This window comes from Gigantopelta aegis, chromosome 1 (assembly GCF_016097555.1).
Source record: "Gigantopelta aegis isolate Gae_Host chromosome 1, Gae_host_genome, whole genome shotgun sequence".
Classification (NCBI taxonomy): domain Eukaryota; kingdom Metazoa; phylum Mollusca; class Gastropoda; order Neomphalida; family Peltospiridae; genus Gigantopelta; species Gigantopelta aegis.
In genome coordinates, this window is record NC_054699.1 from 1,603,770 (window position 1) to 1,629,982 (window position 26,213).

General features: G+C 40.3%; 1 protein-coding gene across 2 annotated transcripts in view; it reads right to left on the reverse strand.

The window, feature by feature from the left end:
• Positions 1-22,149, reverse strand: part of LOC121369038 (malignant fibrous histiocytoma-amplified sequence 1 homolog) — a 39,706-nt gene extending 17,557 nt beyond the window's left edge. For both annotated transcript variants that reach the window (XM_041493865.1, XM_041493856.1), the window contains exon 1: positions 21,933-22,149. The gene's annotated coding sequence lies outside the window, so the exon portion shown is untranslated. The remainder of the gene's footprint in view (positions 1-21,932) is intronic.
• Positions 22,150-26,213: the final 4,064 nt, after the last annotated feature.

Sequence of the window (26,213 nt, forward strand, 5' to 3'; positions counted from 1 at the left end):
CATGGGACTTAAGGCTGGTAGGTACTGAGTTCGCCTCCTGGTACCGGTGTAGTAGCCTTACACCCACCCAGATCGAGTTGGGTATAAGGCTACTACACCAATTTCTCTCTCATCACTAACAACTAACCACTAACCCACTTACCTGGACACACACACACACACACACACACACACACACACACACACACACACACTCTCTCTCTCTCTCTCTCTCTCTCTCTCTCTCTCTCTCTCTCTCTCTCTCTCTCTCTCTCCCTCTCTCTGTGGTGTGTGTTCCCAGGACAGCGTGCTTGAACTTTAAACGGGTATAATCTCAAAAATAACAACAAATGAATGAATAAAACAAATATGTGTGCTTGGGTTGAAGGACTGAACGTCTTTGGTGGATCTATTGTTCCCCGATCCAACCAGTGCCTCACGTTGTGGTATGTACTGTCCTGTCCTGAAAACTACATATAAAAGATCCATTACTACTAATAGAAAACAACTTGCTTTCCTCTGAAGACCACATATTAGAATTATATTTTTTTTTACATCTAATAGCCGATAATTAATAGATGAATGTGCTCTAGCGGTATCGTTAAACAAAAACAACCTTTATATCTGTATATATATATATATATATATATATATATATATATATATATATATATATATATATATATATATATTTGTCTATCGTAGCCATATTACTGAAAATGATGACCACGGTGTTGTTTCGATATTGCAATGTTGCTATTGTTTTTGCACCTGTCCCCACCTGATTAAACCTCTGCCCCACCCCACCCCCAACTCAACACCTTTTATATTTGCTTGTCTCCCCTTAACAGACAGCGTGGGTGCTACCTCACAAATGTAGGTGACCTCATTTTAAAATTATGGCTATGTCAATGTCCTTTTTTGTTACTGTTGTTGTTGTTGTTGTTGTTGTTGTCTTTCGTCATTTGTAAGCAATTCCTTTCAAATGAATGTTGTTAGTATATCCAAGTATTTATGACGGCGTGGTACACGGATTAGGTTAGAACACGGCCACATAAGTCTTTATCGCGTGCTTTATGGCTGTTTGATAACTCTGTATTGCTGGACTCCCGTCAAACCGCCGACGATTTATTGATATAGCAATACCGGTTCGCCAACGTCCCAGATAACAAAATGGCATTAATCACACTATCGATCAGTTATCGTTATAATCTTTTTGTCGATCTTGTAATACAGACGTTCTACCATCTAATGTGTACAATCTTAGTTTTTCTTTCTGCAGTACCCATTGTCGATTAGTACCCATTGTCGATTAGTACCCATTGTCGATTAGTTAACGTTCAAACTTACTCAGTTTACGGCTGCAGATTTAATTAGTCATGACAGATGATTTTTACGTACCGCCATTTGTTTATTCTGCATTTCGTAAGCATGCCCCAGACGCCCCCCCCCCCCCCCGATTCCTGGCCCTTTGGCGCAATTCAGAACTCGTGCCCAGGATGGACGTACCTGACCCTTCAGTGAATGTAGGGCGGGACGTAGCCCTGTGGTAAAGCGCACGCCTGATGTGCCGTCGGTCTAGGATCGATCCCCGTCGGTGGGCCTATTGGGTTATTTGTAATTCCATCCAGTGCACCAAGACTGGTACATCAAATGCCGTGGTATGTGTTATCATGTCTGTGGGATGGTACATATAAAAGATCCCTTGCTACTAATGTATAGGGTTTCCTCCCTATGACTGTGTCACAATGACTATATGTTTTACATCCAATAGCCGATGATTAATAAATCAATGTGCTCTAGTGGTGTCGTTAAACAAAAGAAACTTCTTCAGTGGATATAGGCAAATTAATAGAGTTTTATTTCCTTTCAGATCCCTCACTTTCAAATACACACCACGGACCTTGCGATCCCCCACTTTCAAATACACACCACGGGTCCTGCGATCCCCCACTTTCAAATACATACCACGGGCCCTGCGATCCCCCACTTTCAACTACACACCACGGGCCCTGCGATCCCCCACTTTCAAATACATACCACGGGCCCTGCGATCCCCCACTTTCAAATACACACCACGGGCCCTGCGATCCCCCACTTTCAAATACACACCACGGGCCCTGCGATCCCCCACTTTCAAATACACACCACCACGGGCCCTGCGATCCCCCACGGGCCCTGCGATCCCCCTTTCAAATACACACCGCGGGCCCTGCGATCCCCCACTTTCAAATACAGACCACGGGCCCTGCGATCCCCCACTTTCAAATACATACCACGGGCTCTGCTATCCCCCACTTTCAAATACACACCACGGGCCCTGCGATCCCCCACTTTCAAATACACACCACGGGCCCTGCGATCCCCCACTTTCAAATACACACCACGGGCCCTGCGATCCCCCACTTTCAAATACACACCACGGGCCCTGCAATTAGAAGTTGATGTGGTTATTTCATTTGAAGAAAAAATAAAGTGACGTTATATAAAAGTCTCTTAAGGGAACTCATTTAGTAGTCTCCGTGTCTGTAGTATGAAGACAATTCACAATACCCGTTGGTATATATATATTCTTTATTCTTCTTAAAAAGAGTTGTAACATTTGCATTAGTCGCACAGTCCTCTCTTTTTTTCGTAATTCGCATGCATATACATAATCCGTAAAGTTTGTTTTGTTTAACGACGCCACTAGAGCACATTGATTTTTTTATCTTATCATCGGCTATTGGACGTCAAACATGTGGTCATTCTGACACTGTTTTTTTTTTTAGAGGAAACCCGCTGTCGCCACAGGCTACTCTTTTACGACAGGGAGCAAGGGATCTTTTATTTGCGCTTCCCACAGACAGGATAGCACAAACCATGGCCTTTGTTGAACCAGTTATGGATCACTAGTCGGTGCAAGTGGTTTACACCTACCCAGTGAGCCTTGCGGAGCACTCACTCAGAGTTTGGAGTCGGTATCTGGATTAAAAATCCCATGCCTCGACTGGGATCCGAACCCAGTACCTACCAGCCTGTAGCCTGTGGGGGTGGGGTAGGGTGGGGTAGGGTGGTGGCTTTGCCCACAAATCGGTGACGAAAATGTATGGGTTTTTTTTTTTTTTTTTTTATTCCACTCTATATAACCAAAGATAAAAATTTGGCTTGCCCCCCCCCCCCACCCCCCCTCCACTAGTGACTAGCTCCCCGGAAATATATTGTGCCCCCCCCCCCCCCACCACTAGTGGCTAGCTCCCCGGAAATATAGTGTGCCCCCACTAGTGACTAGCTCCCCAGATATATATTGTGCCCCATCCCCCCTCCAGATAACGTTCTTACAGGACTGCATAGGACAGTCATCGACTAAGAAAATCGACCGTAACCTTTAAACAGGTTACGGTCGATTTTCTTAGTCGATGACTGTAATTATAAAAATACGGCTCAGAAAGTCATATTTTTTTAATTTAGACATGCCCGATCTAAAATGAGAGACCTAAAGTTATAATTAAAATTTTATATATTTTTTATTATTTTAGTTTTGAAAACTGCGCAAACAAAATTTAATTATAAATTTCCCATATCCCCGGTTGGCTTAATTTCAAAATTGTCCTAAGTAAATTCTGTCCCGGATTGGGCCCCTGGCTTCCAAAGGCCGAACCCGGTGTGGACGTGCTCGAAACCTTAGTGGTATATGAGCATGTTAAAAACATTACCAGTACCAGTATCAGAACGTCTTGCTAAGTGAGACACTTGTATGACGGCCTTTAAAAAATATATATGTTTAACGATACGAGCTTTGAAAAATATCGATAAACGATCGGAGGTAACATGCGGAATATATTAATCGGTTTTACACGGGCGGTTGTATTGTTGTCACGGGTGTTATGGCGGAAAAACGCAGCCATGCAGGTGAGCTAATAAAGATGCATTATTCGCATTAATTTTCTAAATACCTGTAAGTTGTTTTACGTCACGGCTTACGCACGCCTATTGAAACTAGTACTGCATGGTCTGGGGCAAGGCCGGATTACGGTTAGCACATATTAGGCACTGTGTGTAACAGTCTAAGAGGGTGGAAGTATAGGTTCCACAGGACCAAATCAATTCCTATTGCCGATAATGTTAACGTTTACTAATAAAACTGATAGAAGCAGCGTATCAACACACACAGCTAGTACACCAATAAAATGTGTGTATGTATGTATGTATATCTATATATTGTATGTATTATGTATGTATGTATTGATGTATGAATATCTATATATGTATGTATGTATGTATTGATGTATGAATATCTATATATTGTATATATGTCGAGGTTGACTGTTACATACATAGATATTAACGCAATGGCGCAGGGAATAATTAAATCCTTTCTGGCCTCACAAATTGTCCCATGCCGTTGCTGGGACTCGAACCTGTGGCACCGAATCGCTCGCAAATTGCAAGACTAACCACGATACGATCTGAGCTATGTATGTATGTATGTATGTATGTATGTATGTATGTATGTATGCATGTACATAGATATTAACGCACTGGCGCAGGGGATAATTAAATCCTTTCCTTTATCATCACATATAGACTTATTCTAGGTTATAATTGGTAACAGAACAATATGTCATAATAACGGTATTAAGTTATAATTGGTAACAGAACAATATGTCATAATAACGGTATTAAGTTATAATTGGTAACAGAACAATATGTCATAATAACGGTATTAAGTTATAAGTGGTAACAGAACAATATGTCATAATAACGGTATTAAGTTCTTTTGTGAATGTTTCATTTCATTTCAACTTATTTTCGTGCGTATATCCAATTAAGGTCCAAGCACGCTGTCCTGGGCACACACCTCAGCTATCTGGGTTATCTGTCCAGGACAGTGGGTTAGTTGTTAATTGTTAGTGGTTAGTGAGAGATAAGAGGGCCTTACACATACCCACTGGGACGTTAAAGCTCGCTCTGGGTGGGAGCCTGTACCGGGCTGCGAACCCTGTACCCACCAGACATATGTCGGATGGCATAACCACGACGCCACCGAGACCGGTTGTGTGAATGTATCTATGCTTGTATTCATACTTTCTGACTGTTTTCGTTTATACTTCACATATTTAATAAACTATCAATATTTTCAGAAATTGTGTCAGTGATATCTTTGTTATTCTCATCATTCCATTTTCCATGGGTGGTTGTCTGTTCGTCTGACATATCGTCCACGGGATCATTGATCGTGTAAGAAATAGTAAAGCAAACGGGCGAATGATCCGAGAAACAATTGAACTTGCTAGACTCGAAATGTTGGATTAAAGTATGATTCTTTGACAAGTACATAGTCTAAGAAGCAAGTACCATTCGCAATGAAAAAAACGTGATATTACCATTTGGGTCTATCATGGCATTTAAGATTCGTAGTTCGCTCGTTTTACATCGACATAAAAGTTTCCTACCAAATTAATTCACCATTTTGTCTTCACAATAACACGTTTTAAAAATATTTTCAGGTAAGTATTCAATAACGTTTGATAGTACATTGTGTGCAAATTCTGGTAGTCTATCATGTACGATAAAATCAGAGTCGGTACCAGTGCGACCATTGGGATCACCAATGACGATAATGTTACCGAACTCTGAATATGTACATATACTATCCTTAAGGATTAAAAATAAATCTGTATCATTTTTGTTATAATATATACTGTTAATGGGGGGGGGGGGGGGGTGTGTGTGTGTGTGTGTGTGTATATAATTAACAAAAATATATGTATTTCTACCAGGACATGTAACATTGCATTTAAGCATTAGTATAACAATACTGTCACAAACTTTCTCCATACAAAAACAGTACTCTTTGAGGCAAAGACAATCTCTAATATATATATATATATATATATATATATATATATATATATATATATATATCCCCCCCCCCCCCTCCTTTACCGTGCTCTTTATGTACAGTGCATGTGTTATAATTAGGAACTGATATATCACTGGAATTCATATACAGACATATTACATCATATTTACAAATAAATTCTAAAAAATCAGTTTCTTTCAGTTATTTGGTAGAGACCCACACACGTTGCACGATTGAATGGATAAAGTATTTCCCACGTTTTCCTATAGGACATTGTTAGTGGTATCGAGAGATTCGAGTGGTTGGTATCGACTGGCCGATGGTGACGATGGAAGCAATGTTTTATTTAACGACATACTCAACACATTTTAATTACGGTTGTATGGCGTCAGACGTATAATTAAAGACCACTCAGATAATGAGAGAAGAAACCCGTTGCCGCCACGCAATGGGCTATTCTTTCCGATTAGCAACATAACAGCAATGGATCTTTTATATCCACCATCCCACAGACAGGGTAGCACATACCACGGTCTTTGATATACCAGTCGTGCTGCACTGGCTGGAACAAAAAATAGCTCACCGATGGGGATCGATCCCAAACCGAGCGCATATCATGCGAGTGCTTTATCACCAAGCTACGAATAACGCGCCATTATAAGACGCGGCTTTCCGTGCATTCTTTTCCCCGAGGGGCAGGACGTAGCCCAGAGGTAAAGCGTTCGCTTGATGCGCGGTCGGTTTGGGATCGATCCCCGTCAGTGGGCCCATTGAGCTATTTCTCGCTCCAGCCAGTGCACCACGAGTGGTATATCAAAGGCCGTGGTATTTGTTATCCTGTTTGTGGGATGGTGCATATAAAAGATCCCTTGCTGCTAACCGAAAAGAGTAGCCCATGAAGTGGCGACAGCGGGTTTCCTCTGTCTATATCTGAGTGGTCCTTAACCATATGTCCGACGCCATATAATGGTAATTAAAATGTGTTGAGTGCGTCGTTAAATAAACCATTTCCTTCCTTCCTTACCAATAATCACGTTTGTAGAAGCCCATAAGAAACATTTTAATGCGATCTGACTGGCAGAGAACTTGCGATTTGTTATGAAGTATACAACATGTTATTTTCGTGTTTCTATCCAATTAACGTTCAAGCACGTTGTCCTGATCACACACCTAAGCTATCTGAGAGGGTTAGTGGTTAGGTTTTAGTGATTAGTGAGAGATAAGTCAGTGTAGTGGCTTTACCCCTACCCACGGAGTCGTTAAATTCACTGTGGGTGGGAACCGGTACCAGGAGGCGAACCCAGTACCTAGCAGCCTTAAGTCTAGAATAGTGGGTTAGTGGTTAGTGAGAGAGAAGTCAGTGTAATAGCCTTATACCTACCCACAGAGTCGTTGAATTCACTCTGGCCGGTACCAGCGTACACAAATAATACCTACCAACCGTAAGTCCGATTGCTTAACCACTATACCCCACGGAGACCGGTATAGAACGTGTTCTAATCGCTATGATGTCGTCACGGCCCGCAGTCCAGACAGAGGGCGTTACAATTTCATGGTTCACGCGTTACGATTCAAGCCCAATTCGAGTCGTAACCACAAAACTCGTAACGTGAGCTTGGCCCTTTAACACTTACAGGTACGATACCAATCGTCCAATGACCCTTTCATTACAGACACAAGAGACTCGCACAATGACGTAGTCAAAGTCACTGGTTCACTAATACCACCGAATGCACCCAGTTGTATTAGGGGTGTTATTACGACAGGTTTTTAATGGGATTACCAGTTTTCGTCCTATTATGCAAACGATAATCGGCGTACACGCGTCAACGTGCAGATTAAAAATGACCTAATTTTTTTTTATGGCGGATCAGGCGGATAGCAAAATAAGTAGTGGAAAAAAAAGTTAAAACTTTGTTTGGTTCAACGATACCACTAACACAAATTGAGTAATTAATCATCGGCTGTTGGATACCAAACATTTGGTAATTCTGACATGTAGTCAAAAAGGAAACCCGCAATTTTGTTCTATTAAAGTTAAAGTTTCTTTTATTTAACGACACCACTATAGCACATTGATTTATCAATCATCGGCTATCGGATGCCAAACAAATTGTAATTTGACATATAGTCTTAGTGAGGAAACCCGCAACATTTTTCCATTAGTAGCAAGGGATCTTTTATATGCACCATCTCACAGACAGGATAGCACATACCACGGTCTTTGATATACCAGTCGTGGTGCACTGGACTATAAAAATAGCCCAATGGCTTCCACCGACGGGGACCGATCCTAGACCGACTGCCCATCAGTCGAGCGCTTTACCATTGAACTACGTCTTGCAACAAATACATAGTACAATCTACGATTTTACGATTAGGGGGAGGGGTGGGTGGGGGGGGGGGGGGGGGGGGTAGGGGCTAAAAAATATTACTGGTCATGGGGCGTACAATACTCAAACACGTATAAATCGGTGAACAGGGATTAGACTAGAGCAAACTGGATACTCGGTATATATATATATATTACCATATCTTTGACATAAAAAATCGATGATCAATAAATCAATATGCTCTAGTTGTGTCGTTAAACAAAGCAAACCTATTTCAAAAGTTCCAAATGTTTCACATCCAATAGCCGATGATTAATAGAACGTTTTCAACTAATTGCAAATGAAAGTCGTCTCGCTAAAACATGATATATATATATATATCATTTGTTTTAGCGAGACGACTTTCATTTGCAATTAGACCGGCCTCGGTGGAGTCGTGGTTAGGCCATCGGTCTACAGGCTGGTAGGTACTGGGTTCGGATCCCAGTCGAGGCATGGGATTTTTAATCCAGATACCGACTCCAAACCCTGAGTGAGTGCTCCACAAGGCTCAAGGGGTAGGTGTAAACCACTTGCACCAACCAATGATCCATAACTGGTTCAACAAAGGCCATGGTTTGTGCTATCCTGCCTGTGGGAAGCGCAAATAAAAGATCCTGTGCTGCTAATCGGAAAGAGTAGCCCATGTAGTGGCGACAGCGGGTTTCCTCTCAAAATCTGTGTGGTCCTTAACCATATGTCTGACGCCATATAACCGTAAATAAAATGTGTTGAGTGCGTCGTTAAATAAAACATTTCTTTCTTTTTTCTGACTCCATTACCGTGTGGGTACTATTAGCCAACGGCTTCGCGAGGAGCGCAAATTATAAGGTGTTTATATTCTGGTTATAATAGTTTGCTTGTTGTTACACGCCATATTGAACAACTTCCATTTGTAAGCCTATATACAGATCACTCTTTTCCATGACCCCGCGAACATAAATAAATACCTGTAATATCAGCGCGCGCACAATATGTACCAGTGTGATATACTACTCAACTTTCACTTAGCATATACCAAATATATATCACGGTTCTGTTCTGCAGGTCACGTACTTTACCAGAGCAGAACAGAACTTTATTACAGTATAAACGTGACAAGATGGTTTACAGGAGGATGAAATAATAACATATAATAAAAATTAATACATGTATTTAATTGTACATGTATATGGTATTAATTGATAATAACTGTAGCAGCAGCAGCAGTAGTAGTAGTAGTAGTAGTAGTAGTAGTAGTAGTAGTAGTAGTAGTAGTAGTAGTAGTAGTAGTAGTAATAATTAATAATAATAATAATAATAACGGTGGCAGCATTAATAGCAGTCGTAGTATAATAATAATAATAATAATAATAATAATAGTAGTAGTAGTAGTAGTAGTAGTAATAGTAGTAGTAGTAGTAGTAATGGTGGTAGTAGTAGCAGTAGTAGTAGTAGTAGTAGTAGTAGTAGTATGGTGGTAGTAGTAGTAGTAGTAGTAGTAGTAGTAGTAGTAGTAGTAGTAGTGGTAGTAGTAGTAGTAGTAGTAGTAGTAATGGTGGTAGTAGTAGCAGTAGTAGTAGTAGTAGTAGTAGTAATGGTGGTAGTAGTAGTAGTAGTAGTAGTAGTAGTAGTAATGGTGGTAGTAGTAGTAGTAGTAGTAGTAGTAGTATAGTAGTAGTAGTAGTAGTAGTAGTAGTAGTAGTAGTAATGGTGGTAGTAGTAATAGTAGTAGTAATAGTAGTAGTAATAAAAATGGTTGTAGTAGTAGAAACAGTTAGTAGTAGTAGTAAGTTAGTCAGTTACCAGGGTAGTAGTAGTAGTTAAAAAATAGTAGTCGGCCAAGTAGTCCCCATCGGTAGGCCCAGTAGCTATTTCAGTAGCCAGTGTAGTGGTATATCAAAGGCCGTGCATTGTGCATATAAAAAGATCGCCTTGCTATTTTTATTTATTTTTTTATTAATAATTTTTAATAATAATAAAATTAAAAAAAGGTTGGGGTAGTCATCGTAATGTACAGCTATTATAACAGTTTTGATTATGACATAAGTATATTCACACACACACCAGGGCGTTTATAAAAGCTGGTTAAAAAATGCTAGCTAAGTCATTTCAAGGTTGTCTATATTGCCCATCGGTGGGCCCATTTGGTTTTTTAATTCCAGCCAGTGCTCCACGAGCATGGTATAGAAAGGGAAAAGGAAAAAAAGGATACAAAGGAAAGGTTTGTCTATCAACAAATGTTTGCTATTAATGGCAAACTGTTGTGCGTTTCCTCTCTAAGACTATATGTCATATTACCATATCTTTGACATCCAAAAACCGATGATTAATAAATCAATATGCTCTAGTGGTGTCGTTAAATAAAGCAAAAGTATTTCAAAAGTATCAAAAGTTTGACAACCGATAGCCGATGATTAATAAAACCATCCAGTGGAGGTGACGCTGTGCACAAGATTGAGTTTGTATTGTCACTCTCTACTAGGCTTAGTAACACCACACTAGAACAAAACAAAGCCCACACCGCTAAATGCGGTTAGATAAACAGTTAAATATATTTGTATTGTCACTCTCTACTAGGCTTAGTAACACCACACTAGAACAAAACAAAGCCCACACCGCTAAATGCGGTTAGATAAACAGTTAAATATATTTGTATTGTCACTCTCTACTAGGCTTAGTAACACCACACTAGAACAAAACAAAGCCCACACCGCTAAATGCGGTTAGATAAACAGTTAAATATATTTGTATTGTCACTCTAACACCACACTACACCGGCTAGATAAACAGTAAACACCACACACACACCACACAAAACAAAGCCCACACCGCTAAATGCGGTTAGATAAACAGTTAAATATATTTGTATTGTCACTCTCTACTAGGCTTAGTAACACCACACTAGAACAAAACAAAGCCCACACCGCTAAATGCGGTTAGATAAACAGTTAAATATATTTGTATTGTCACTCTCTACTAGGCTTAGTAACACCACACTAGAACAAACAAAGCCCACACCGCTAAATGCGGTTAGATAAACAGTTAAATATATTTGTATTGTCACTCTCTACTAGGCTTAGTAACACCACACTAGAACAAAACAAAGCCCACACCGCTAAATGCGGTTAGATAAACAGTTAAATATATTTGTATTGTCACTCTCTACTAGGCTTAGTAACACCACACTAGAACAAAACAAAGCCCACACCGCTAAATGCGGTTAGATAAACAGTTAAATATATTTGTATTGTCACTCTCTACTAGGCTTAGTAAACACCACACTAGAACAAAACAAAGCCCACACCGCTAAATGCGGTTAGATAAACAGTTAAAATATATTTGTATTGTCACTCTCTACTAGGCTTAGTAACACCACACTAGAACAAAACAAAGCCCACACCGCTAAATGCGGTTAGATAAACAGTTAAATATCTTTGTATTGTCACTCTCTACTAGGCTTAAACAAACCGATGAAATAAATCAATATGCCCACACCGCTAAATGCGGTTAGATAAACAGTTAAATATATTTGTATTGTCACTCTCTACTAGGCTTAGTAACACCACACTAGAACAAAACAAAGCCCCACACCGCTAAATGCGGTTAGATAAACAGTTAAATATATTTGTATTGTCACTCTCTACTAGGCTTAGTAACACCACACTAGAACAAAACAAAGCCCACACCGCTAAATGCGGTTAGATAAACAGTTAAATATATTTGTATTGTCACTCTCTACTAGGCTTAGTAACACCACACTAGAACAAAACAAAGCCCACACCGCTAAATGCGGTTAGATAAACAGTTAAATATATTTGTATTGTCACTCTCTACTAGGCTTAGTAACACCACACTAGAACAAAACGCGGTTAGATAAACAGTTAAATATATTTGTATTGTCACTCTCTACTAGGCTTAGTAACACCACACTAGAACAAAACAAAGCCCACACCGCTAAATGCGGTTAGATAAACAGTGAAATATATTTGTATTGTCACTCTCTACTAGGCTTAGTAACACCACACTAGAACAAAACAAAGCCCACACCGCTAAATGCGGTTAGATAAACGTTTAAATATATTTGTATTGTCACTCTCTACTAGGCTTAGTAACACCACACTAGAACAAAACAAAGCCCACACCGCTAAATGCGGTTAGATAAACGTTTAAATATATTTGTATTGTCACTCTCTACTAGGCTTAGTAACACCACACTAGAACAAAACAAAGCCCACACCGCTAAATGCGGTTAGATAAACAGTTAAATATATTTGTATTGTCACTCTCTACTAGGCTTAGTAACACCACACTAGAACAAAACAAAGCCCACACCGCTAAATGCGGTTAGATAAACAGTTAAATATATTTGTATTGTCACTCTCTACTAGGCTTAGTAACACCACACTAGAACAAAACAAAGCCCACACCGCTAAATGCGGTTAGATAAACAGTTAAATATATTTGTATTGTCACTCTCTACTAGGCTTAGTAACACCACACTAGAACAAAATAGAGAGATAACCTGAAATCAGTCACACGTTTCTTGGCGGCGCCATGTTTAAAATTGTGTATTTTCGTAGTTTTAATTCGTTCATGCTTTGCAATTTGTTGCAAAATACAGAATACATTGCTGTAGCTTCAACATTTAGAGCTTATCTAACTGTTTTAAACAGTAGTTTTGGTGGAAAGTGCTGTAGTAAGCTGCCACGAGTCTTGTGGACATATGCACCACCATGGAAATTCAGTTAATTCTAGACAACTATTACGGCCACCAGGGCCGGATTTAGACCTGAGGAGGGGGGGGGGGGGCGGGGCAGGGGCAGAGGCCCGGGGCACTCCAGGTTCGGGGGCCCCTCAACATAGAAATGAAAAAAGAAAAGAACTAATTTTGTAATTATTACTTTTTTTTTTTATAAAGGAAGTCCTTAGTCGGGGGGGGGGGGGGGGGGGGGAGGGGGCCCTCTGGCAGGTGGCGGGGCGATTGCCCCCTTAAAATTCCGGCACTGACGTCCACTACCCGATTAGTAATGTACGACAACAACAAAACATGATATACATATTTACTCAGCACGTTGGACAATGACCGCTGGTCGACAGCAATTGTCAAAAACACTAATTACCAGCAAGTCATGATTTGCATACGATTAGCCTCCGAAAACCTCCCTTTAGTTCTGACCACAGTGATTGCAGAGATTGCATGTCGCTGATTGGTCATACGCCAGCGGAAGTGACCGAGGAATTCCGAGCAAAGCTAAAATAGTCAGTACGCAGGTGCAGACTTACTAATAACAGCCCCCGATGTTGTCGTTGATTGCTCGAGGAAGTGGGGCGCTATATAATTAATACAAAGTGGAATCCAATAAAACAACATAGCGTTGACATTAGACTATCTATATGTTCAGTTTAAAACGCGCGACGCCACTCTCCCACCCTCCCCTTAAAAACACTCATTAAAAATAATTAGTCGAATCAGCGCGACTAGCGATATTTCGTCATTAGTATAAACAGGAATTCGAGATATGAAATTCGACGTCTTTTAACATATCCAATGCACATAGCACCAGTGTGAAAATGAGGTAAGTTTTAGAGGAACATTCCTGAGTTTGCTGCAATGTTTAAGATGTTATCGACTAACAGAGACTTTTTAACGATTGTAATTAAATATCAAATATATTTTTCTGCATAAAATATTAGTGGCTGTATATTAAAAATGTTTCTGATCGTTCTAATAATTGTACTGGGTTAAATTTCGTTTTATTTCCTAAAATATATTTTTTCGTACGTACGAAATTATATGAAGACGAAATCCAGTTTGAGCTTCTTACAAATATTAAGACGACCAGAAACACATTGAATATACAGACACTGATATTCTAAACAAGAAAATATATTTAACATGTAAGTTTAATCGTAGAAATATTTTATTAGTCGGAAACATCTTACAATGCAGCAAACTCAGGAATGTCCCTTTAATATACTCTTTGTTATAAATAGTAATAGTTTGTTTAGAATAGCAAATGTAAATGTTTTTATATTCAATGCATTTCTAGTCGTCTTATTGTTTTAGTCGTTAAAAATGGTTTGCAATTAAACCTTTAACGACACCACTAGAGCACATTGATTATGACACAGAGTGTGAGAGGTCTTTGCATATTCAGTGTTTTTAGTCTTAGTATTTATAGTCGTTAACAGCGATAGAAATAGGCAAAATGTTGCATTTGTCCACCAGACAAGTACATTGCAAAATCGACTTATCCAGTAATATTTCCACTCTCCAAATGTTTTGTTTTAGTCAAGTACATGGACTGTATTATTGCTCAAAATGAAACTGCACTGAACATTTTACTTGTCCACTGTACAACCATTGAGGTACATTTTGTTTGTCCGAGCAGGTTTCCACTTGTCAGGACACAAGTGCTTATTTCGAACACTGGTTAAAAGGGTATTTTAAACGTTAAAGGTTGTTTTGTTTAACAAAAAAAGAGAGTCAAGTTTGTTTTATTTAACGACGCCACTAGAGCACATTGAGTTGAACCAGTTATGGATCACTGGTCGGTGCAAGTGGGTTACACCTACCCATTGAGCCTTGCGGAGCACTCACTCAGGTTTTGGAGTCGGTATTTGGATTAAAAATCCCATGCCTCGACTGGGATCCGAACCCAGTACCTACCAGCCTGTAGACCGATGGACTAACCACGACGCCACCGAGGTCAGTGTTTGTTTAACGACACCACTATAACACATTGACTATGAAACACAGGGAGAGTATGCGGGCTGTGCGCACCCTCTTGGCAGACACTGTGTCCAATAGGGCGACCAATAGCCCAGTGGTAAAGCGCTCACTTGATGCGCGGTCGGTCTTGGATCGATCCCCATTGGGCTATATCTCGTTCCAGCCAGTGCACCACGACTGGTATATCATTCAAAGGACATGGTATGTGCTATCCTGTCTGTGGGATGGTGCATATAAACTATCCCTTGCTACTAATGACAAATGTAGCATGTTTCCTCTGTGACTGTCAAAATGCCAATATGTTTGACATCCAATAGCCGATGATTAATAATCAATGTGCTCTAGTGGTGTCGTTAAACAACAAAAACAACAACAGTAAAAAAAAAAAACCCAGCAAGAAGCAAACTGTATGCAATATCTCGACTTTCCGATATCTGGACTCTCAGGATTGAAAATGTCGAGATAATGAAATTTATATTATCTCTTTTCCTCCAGAAAATGTCGAGATAATGAAGTTTATATATCTATTTTCTTCCAGAAAACAACAGAAGTGGATTGTGTGCTGGATTTTGTTGTTGGCACAGAGTCAAGTCGAGACACAGGGGTCACTCCAGGTCGTGAGTAACAACGAGGCGGATGTAGATATTGTTGACTCCGCACATCGCCTAAGTAAAGACATTACAGTTAACAACGAAACTCAGGCATGGAGTGATGTCGATGACAGAATTCTAAACAACGACACACGAACGTTGGACGTTATAACAAGCACAACTAAGAACATCAACACATCCGCAGACTTTTTTACCTTAGTTACAACATCAAATGATGACAACAGAACACCTGAAGGTGTTGTTTTGTCAGCCACAACACCAAATAAAGACAACAAAACATTTGAAGATGTTGTGTCTTCAACTACAACACCAAACAAAGAAAGCAGAACATTTGAAGATGTACCGTCAGCTACAACACCAAATAAAGGCAACAAAACATTTGAAGATGTTGTGTCTTCAACTACAACACCAAACAAAGAAAGCAGAACATTTGAAGATGTACCGTCAGCTACAACACCAAATAAAGATAACAAAACATTTGAAGATGTTGCGCCTTCAGCTACAACACAAAATAAAGACAGCAAAACATTTGAAGATGTTGCGCTGTCAGCTACAACATCAAATGAAGACAATAAGACATATGCAGACGTTTCTTTAGCCACAATACCAAATTACGACAACAAAACAATTGAAAGTGTTGTTTCTCTGACCACAATGCCAACAGAAGACAACACAACACTTGATGACTTTCGTTCCTCATCCACCGATGGCCTCGGTTCAAACACGACTGAGATAGCGACGCCGAGTGGCGTCATTAGCACATACGTCAGCTACGTCATCACCCCGTTGTTCCTCGTGACAGGTCTCCTTGGCAACGCCCTGACGATCGCGGTGATGACGAGCAGATCGTTCTCGTCGATGACGATGAGCGTGATTCTGATCGCCCTGGCTGTGTCCGACACCAGCGTCCTGCTGATGCACCCGTTCATGAAGCTCTGGTTCATCAAGCTCCTGGGCAAGGACATCCGCGCGCTGAGCGACGAGTCCTGCAGATTCTTCTTCGTCTTATTCAGGACCTCCAAGCTGTGTTCCTCGTGGTTTGTAGTCCTCGTCTGCTTCGAGCGGCTCATCGCAGTCTACTTGCCACTGAGGGCCAGGATTATCAACACCAAACGCAATGTCGTCATATCGCTGGCCGTCATCGTGGCAAGCTTTCTCACCTACAATGGATTCTGGACCTATTCCTCTAGCCTCGTTAAAGATGGGTTCTGTTTCTCCATCTACTCGCTCCCTGAGATTGCCACGCAACAGAAGACGTTCTCAATGGTGGGAACGTTGATATACGGTGGAATACCTACCATCATTATGGCGATCTTGACCCCGGCTATCATAGTTCGCATTCTGCAACAGTCCAAGGTGCGCCGCAGTCTGGCGAGTATGAGCGTGAAGAAGTCGAACCAGAACCAGAGGACTGTCGCGATGCTCCTAAGCGTGGCTATCGCCTACATCATCCTTGCCACTCCCATTGCAATCATCTTCAACGTCGCCCTAGTACAGAGGAAGAATCTGTTTCAATCGACGGACCCAGCTCTGTCGATCGTGCGGGAAGTTGCACAGACTCTGGAACTCTTGAACTATTCCATCAACTTTTTCCTCTACGTCGCCAGTAGTGATTCGTTTCGAGCTCGCATCGCGGATATATTTGGGTGTAGAAAGGGCAGGAACAGACGCTTATCGTTTGGACTAAGCAGCCGAGTGACGCAACTCGATAGTAGAACGTTCAACTGAGGTGTGGTGGATCGCGGGAACAACCACTCTCAACACACCCGCCAGGATGTTTTTCTCCTCCCTGTAACTACGACTTCCATGCCACTGGTATATCAAAGCTATGTGGGATAGATAAGGTACTCCCGAGGTGGTGGAAATTTCGATCTGGGACGGCATTATTTACCGAATCTCAACGTTCAGTTAATGCTATTGAGTATAATTATGAGTAACAGGTAACAAGCATTCTGAGAGTACTGCTAAAGCAATACTGTCCCCTATCGAGTGTAACGAAGTTTTGTATCTACAAGTACAAGGGCCATAACTCGCCATAACTCTGTAACAGAACATAATAGAGCTATACACACAATCCCCGCTCAATATCTCGACGCATTGGAGCGAAAACGAGTGTGTCAAGGCCGAAAATGGGTAAATCACCTTGAAGGAAGGAAGGAAATGTTTTATTTAACGACGCACTCAACACATTTTATTTACGGTTATAGGGAGTTGGACATATGGTAAAGGACCACACATATATTGAAAGAGGAAACCCGCTGTCGCCACTTCATGGTCTACTCTTTTCGATTAGCAGCAAGGGATCTTTTATATGCACCATCCCACAAACAGGATAGCACATATCACGGTCTTTGATATACCAGTCGTGGTGCACTGGCTAGAACGAGAAATAGCCCAATGGGCCCACCGACGGGGATCGACCCCACACCGACCGCGCATCAAGCGAGCGCTTTACCACTGGGTTACGTTCCGCCCCAAATCGCTTTGAAAGTCAAACTTGATCTATAAGAGTACATGATAAAGCTATACACAAAATGTGGGACAGACAGACAGACAAAAGGACGGTGGCGAAACATATAATATATACTCTCCTCCAGTTGTACTGGTTGGGGACTAATACTATTGACAGTGCTAAGATGTTTGAGAAATGGTACAGCACGTGGTGATAGTGAATAGTTGTTACTGGAGGCGCTACACGTCTATCTGTTGTAAGTTTCTTATATTGTCATATGACAATATTTGGTAAGCATTTTGACACGGCTGTATTTCCATATACGTGTTTATACAAATACCTGACAGCAACCAACCTATCACTAGTTGTCCGGATCAATTGTTTACTTTTGTTGTATATTAGGGTTTAAGTAAATTGTTAAAGGTAATAAATTGCTCTTTTCAAGTGTAATCGGGTTTTACAAGACCTATTCTCTGACCGATAAGTTGTGTACGTAACACTTTGGATGTGCACTATCTGAGATGTCATAAAAGTTATATTTTATTTTTAGTAAAATGTTTGACATTGAATGGAAGTAGTATGCTGGAGTTAAAGTTTGTTTTGTTTAACGACATCACTAGAGCACATTGATTTATTAATCATGGGCCATCGGATGTCAACCAAAGGGTGATTTTGACATATTGACTTAGAGAGGAAACCCGCTACATAGTTTTCATTAGTAACAAGATATCTTTTATATGTACCATCCCACAGACAGGATAGCTTTAATATACCAGTCGTTGTGCACTGGCTAGAACAAGAAATAGTCCAATAGTCCTAAGCTGACCGAGCAGCAATTTTAAACCAGTAACCTTTGCTCAAGGGGCCCATGGACGGGGATCGATCCTAGAGCGACCGCGCATTAAGCGAGCGCTTTACCACAGGGCTATAGCTACGCCCGCTGAAATGACCCTAGAATTACTTCGTGAGCATGGTGGAAGGTTTTAATTTAGGGTATATCTAACAAAACAGGTCAGCGTCAAAATCAATGAGCATTAAAAGACTAAATTAATCTTACATGTAGAGTATTGCAATCAATTTCTGAGCTACTCTGGTGCCAATCTGGGGTAAATCTGGTAGAAACATTGTTTCCTCTGCTACAACTATAAATCTCACTGATCATAAAAGTTGTTTAAGTATTAGTAAATGACACTGTAGTCGTGTGAACATAGATAACAGTAAATTTAATACAATGTTTTCTTTCACAATACACGTGACACTTTGATCTTCACGGGCGGGACGTAGCCCAGTGGTAGAGCGATTGCTTGATGCGCGGCCTGTCTAAGATTGGTGCCAGTCGGTGGCCCACTGGGCTATTTCTCGTTCCAGCCAGTGTACCACGACTGGTATAGCAAAAGTCGTGGTATGTGTTATCCTGTCTGTGGAATGGTGCATATAAAAGAGCCCTTGCTACTAATGAAACAAATGTAGCGGGTTTCCTCTCTAAGACTATATGTCAAAATTACCAAATGTCTGATATCCAATAGCCGATGATTAATAAATCAACGTGCTCTAATGGTGTCGTTAAACAAAACAAACTTTAACTTTGATTTTTGCTGAAAAAATTACTGATACGCAAACATCGCAAAATGTATTCCATGATTATTGTCTTCGACGAAAACTGACTGACAATACGGCGAAGATAAAAGCTATTGTCTTCGACGAAAACTGACTGACAATACGGCGAAGCTAAAAGCTATTGTCTTCGGGTTACAAGGTGAAAGACACCCTTTGTTGACTACAGTTGACAGCACGCTCGAAGTAACTGATTGTTATATTATAAGTACCCCATGCTGTAGTTTTCAAAGATCTACACACAGCCAGCGAAGAGTCGTATTACGGAACACGCCACTAATGCTACAATTTTACTTAAACCTAGAATGTATTATCATAATGGTCCCATTGACAGTCAACTGAACGTTGTTAAACCAATTATACATATATCTGTTTGTTCTTTATGGTTGTGAGTGATAGGGTTTTGAGAGAGAGAGAGAGAGAGAGAGAGAGAGAGAGAGAGAGAGAGAGAGAAATTATTTAAGTGTAGATACCCAGTTTGGGCTAAGACAAACATTAGGACTACTAGATATACTATTTATGTACAGATACTGATATTCTAAATGCTGAGATATATTTAATATGTAATTATACTTGTTAAAACGGTCCTGTTAGTGGCAAACATGACACAATGGCAGCAATAAAATAGCTTCATTAATACTGTAGACGGTCTACTGGTATTCTAAATGCTGAGATATATTTAATATGTAATTGTACTTGTTAAAAGGCCAACAATAAAATAACTTCGTTAATACTGTAGACGGTCTACTAGTATTCTAAATGGTTAAATAATCAAATAATCTCGAGATTACAGCTTTAATGAATTAAAGGTACTTAGTCGTCATTATTTGAACAACATTTCTGTAAATGAGTTCCCTGATTAAAATAGTATTCTATGTACACGCGTTTCAGCATTCAGACGGTTTTTGTTTTCTTTTGTGTGTGTTTATTTACGGAAGCTGTAGAACGGTTTTTGTTTTCTTTCTTGTGTGTTTGTTTACGGAAGCTGTAGAACGGTTTCTGAAGTCTGAACTGGCGCCTGCTATAGTGGCAGTCCTCCGACAGTCGGAGTTGGAACCATATAGAGGTGAAGAGCAGCTATCTTCAGTAAACAAACAACCTGAGAGGAAGTCAAGGCTGCAAACATTCATGACTGTGAAAACGTCTTTTGGTATCTATCTTCCCCGCAGTGTGTACATTATATTATGTTATTTATAAATATGTATGTATGCCTACAAAATGTATTTTTCTTTTTTTGCAAAATAAAACCGTTTTCAAGCTAGATATTTTTAAAGATCTTGTACACCGCCACGGTATTTAAAATTCTAATTGCAGCTTCGTAATCGGTGTTCATGTTACGCCTTGTATTGAATATTAAAAATTATATATAAATGTTAGTTTGTGTCCGAGCCAGTGCACCACGACTGGTATATCAAAGGTCGTGGTATGTACTGTACTATCCTATCTGTGGGATGGTGCATAATTATAAAAGATCCATTTCTACTAATGGAAATATGTAGCGAGTGTCCTCTCTAAGACTATATATCAAAATTACCACATGTTTCACATCCAATAGCCAATGATTAATTAATCAATGTGCTCTAGTGGTATCATTAAACAAAACAAACTTTTAAACTAACATTTTTTGAAAACGAAGTACCTTTAAAGGGACTGTATTGTTTGCATCCATTATAAGACGTTTCTGACTAACAATCTTTTTGCAACTAAAATAACATACATGTATAAAATATTTTTCTGTTTTTTAATAAAAGTGTCTACATCTAATGTGTTTGCGGTCTTGTGATAAAGCCTAATGTCTGTAATATATATATATTAATCATCGGCTATTGGATGTCAAACCTTTGGTAATTTTGACATATAGTCTTAGAGAGGAAACCCGCTAAAATGTTCCATTAGTAACAAGGAATCTTTTATATGCACCATCCCACAAACAGGATAGCACATACCACGGCCTTTGATGTATCAGTCGTGGTACATTGGTTGGAACTATGGCCCGATTACTCTGTAAGAAAGCTAGACGGACATTTGGACGGTTATTTTTCGACCGTCCAAATGTCTGTCTGGCTCTGTTACAGTCAAAGTACTCGGGCCATGGTTGGAACGAGAAATAACCACACACACCAGGAAGACAACACACACCTCGATTATACAGACACTACTGATATTCTAAACAATAAATTATCTTTCATAAGAATTTTTAGTCATTAAAATGTCTACGCATGTCGTAAATATGTGACAGTGACAGAAACATTACGATACTCCATTTAATATCGGAAACACTTCATTAATCCTAAATAATAAACCCACGCGTGAAAACATGTTTAATACGCCTGATATGTCTTACCTGGTATATTAGCGACATTGTCTACATGTGTTGGCCGATCTCAATACGGGGAGTGTGTTTGACGTGTTGTTAGGGAAGTTTCTACTCCCACCTTACCATATAATCCAGATCGAACAAAATGTCACCACAAATAAATATCGACATTCGAATGCAATCCGATCCGGTCCGCGGTCTTTCAGATACGTTTGCAAGTCACGTGACAATGGGCGAAATGGGAAATCCTGTCGCCATGGTGCATGGTTTTTTTGTTTACCCTACTCCAGAACGCGTCCTGTTTAATTTTCTTTAGCGAGAACAAACAGTATAACAGCTGTCAATTCATTTTGTTTTGACACTAGGCGATCCTCATTGATTTAAAAAAAATGTATATTCATTAAAGTCACAATCACACAGATATAATGTATTGGTGACTTGGCGACCCGCCGCGAAAAGCAAATCAATCGTACAGAGTACACCCGGTTCAACAAACGTCGCCCGCTATTCATGTAACCACAACTAGGCGCGCATGTACTGGCGGCGATTAGGGTTTTTAGTGAAACCGTTTACAGAATCGGGTGCTTTGTCCAGTGTGGCGGGTTTTGATAAGATCTATTTAACCCCGTGTGACGTTTGTAAGTCGCCCCAGCAATTTGGTGTCGGTGGTGTTAGATCAAAGGTGCGGACAAAATGCGGCGTTTTGTTTGCAAGTATAATAAGTCATAGCTCACGGTTTGTGGCCAACTTTGACAAGGGCAGAGACACGATTCAGGGCCTTAACTAGATGGAAGAGGGTCGAGGGTGCAGGGGAAGGAAAAACAGGATAGGACCACCACGGGTGGTGGTGTACTAGTCGTGGGCCACTGGCTGGAACGGGAAAATACCCGACCCATCGCACCTCAGGTGAGGTGCGCAACGAAATCTGTTGTCACCCCCCTCCCGAACACAAAAACCCAAATAAACAAATAAATAAATAATGAAAATTAAAACCCCCCAACATAATAATAAAAAACAACAACCAATAAGTGTATTTTTAATTTAGTTCCTTTTTAGTGTGCCTATAAAAGGTCCTATTCATTACTATATACCGTGATTAATGAATTAATACGCCTCATTTATACTTCACCAACGACTCTTAGCGGGAAGGGGCGGGACGTAGCCCAGTGGCAAAGCGCTCGCTTGATGTGCGGTAGGTCTAGGATCGATCCCCGTCGGTGTGCCTATTGGGCTATTTCTCGTTCCAGTCAGTGCACCACGACTGGTATATCAAAGACCGTGGCATGTGCTATCCTGTCTGTGGGATGGTGCATATAAAATATCCCTTGCTACTAATGGAAAAATGTAGCGGGTTTCCTCTCTATGACTGTGTCAAAATTACCATATGGTTGACATCCAATAGCCGATGATTAATAAATCAATGTGCTCTAGTGGTGTCGTTAAACAAAAAGTAACTTTCTTGTCGACGAGTAGTTGACTCGCCCTGTCCTACTCGTTGATAAACCTAATCCTTATTTTTCAGTCAATTCAGTGTGATTTTAACACAGTTCATATTAAATAGTGCCCGTTCGTTTAACGCTTTTTAGTTGACCTAATAAAACAATTAATTTCAGTTGCGCACGAGGTCGGCGATCAAAGTATGAATTGACCGTAATGTGTAATCCATCAATCACATGCGAATAGGTTGAGTAGATGTTGTTTATGAAGGAAATGTTTTATTTAACGACGCACTCAACATATTTTAATTACGGTTATATGGCGTCGGACATATGGTTAAGGACCACACAAATATAGAGAGAGGAAACCCGCTGTCGCCACTTCATGGGCTACTCTTTTCGATTAGCAGCAAGGGATCTTTTATATGCACCATCCCACAGACACGATAACACATACCACGGCCTTTGATATACCAGTCGTGGTGCACTGGCTGGAACGAGAAATAGCCCAATTGGCCCACTGACGTGGATCTATCCCAAACCGACCGCGCATCAAACGAACGCTATACCACTGGGCTACGTCCCGCCCCATGTTGTTTCTGCGTGCTCCGCTCGTGTGTACGTATCTCATCAATATACACAATTCTCGATGACCTGTCAAGCAGTCCCATACCGAAATGGAAATACTGCGGCTTCACCATTCATATCATCATCACCCATGTTTGTAATGTCCAAAAATACAAAAAACCTTCTTTGTCTCTGTGTTAAATGTTTGTGGCGTTTTTGTTTGTTTTTTTTTAAAAAGAGAAAAAAAAACAGAGAAAAAAAGAATATATATACCAACGGATATTGTGAATTGTCTTCATGCAATAGACACGGAGACTACAAAATGAGTTCCCTTGAGAGACAATTTATTTAACGTCACTAGTATGTTACATCATATCGAAAACACATGCATTATAGCATAGGAACGAATATAGTATTCTATTTATTAGGCCTAACAAGAGAAAGATGTGTGTTTCCGGTTTCCCGACCTACCCTAATTTTGTGTAATGACCCTAAACCTGTTTGAAGCAACCCTACCTACCCTATTTAAAAAAAATAAAATAAAAAAATAAACTTGAATCAGAACACCTCGGCTGATTAGTTTCTCGTTTTATTCCATTTAAAAAAAAAAAAAATAAAGCTTCCTACATACCTACCCTATTCTTGTTCAAGGATGAAACCTGAAACCCATACATGTATATTTGTTTACGCCTTACAAGGCACACCACTGAACAAAATGGGGCAATTAAATCCAACATAGCAGTTACTGAATGAGACAAGGTGATGCAGAGAGATGGCACCAGTGAAGATGACGATGCTTAAGTGCTTATCAGTAAAATTTGTTTTGTTTAACGACACCACTAGAGCATATTGATCTATTAATGATACGCTATTGGATATGAAACATTTCGTAATTTTTTAACATAATCTTAGAGATGAAATCCGCTACATTTTAAGGAACATTTAGTAACAAGGTTTTTTTTATATGCACCATCACACAGACAAGACATCACATTCCACTGCCTTTGATATGCCAGTCGTGGTGCGCTGACTAGAACGAGAAATAGCCCAATGGACCCACCGACGGGGATCGATCCTAGACCGACTGCGCATCAAGCGAGCGCTTTACCACTGAGCAACGACCCGTTGCGCATTCCCGCAATACATATTTCTCAGTGAATGCAATGCTAAAAACGTACCTGTATTCGAAGCAAAACACAAGTATTAAAACACGTAGTTTGCTAAGTTATGGAACTGACTTTAATGACAAGAACTGACTGCAAGGATTTTCATCGGTTCATGCAAGAATGAATCCAAACAACAGTGTGCACGTTATTTTTCTGATCTAAGGTTATAACGTATCAAAACGCGTATCTCACAATGAAACACCCCCATGTAGCCCGAGTACTCTGATGGTAAGATAGCTAGATGTTATTAAGGTTATAACGTATCAAAACGTGTATCTCACAATGAAATACCCCCACGTAGCCCGAGTACTCTGACGGTAAGATAGCTAGACGTTATTAAGGTTATAACGTATCAAAACGCGTATCTCACAATGAAACACCCCCACGTAGCCCGAGTACTCTGACGGTAAGATAGCTAGACGTTATTAAGGTTAAAATGTATCAAAACGCGTATCTCACAATGAAAACACCCCCACGTAGCCCGAGTACTCTGACGGTAAGATAGCTAGACGTTATTACGGTAATAACGTATCAAAACGCGTATCTCACAATGAAACACCCCCACGTAGCCCGAGTACTCTGACGGTAAGATAGCTAGACTTTATTAAGGTTATAACGTATCAAAACGCGTATCTCACAATGAAACACCCCCACGTAGCCCGAGTACTCTGACGGTAAGATAGCTAGACTTTATTAAGGTTATAACGTATCAAAACGCGTATCTCACAATGAATACACCCCCACGTAGCCCGAGTACTCTGACGGTAAGATAGCTAGACGTTATTAAGGTTATAACGTATCAAAACGCGTATCTCACAATGAATACACCCCCACGTAGCCCGAGTACTCTGACGGTAAGATAACTAGACGTTATTAAGGTTATAACGTATCAAAACGCGTATCTCACAATGAAACATCCCCACGTAGTCCGAGTACTCTGACGGTAAGATAGCTAGACGTTATTAAGGTTATAACGTATCAAAACGCGTATCTCACAATGAAACACCCCCATGTAGCCCTAGTACTCTGACGATAAGATAGCTAGACGTTATTAAGGTTATAACGTATCAAAACGCGTATCTCACAATGAAAACACCCCCACGTAGCCCGAGTACTCTGACGGTAAGATAGCTAGACGT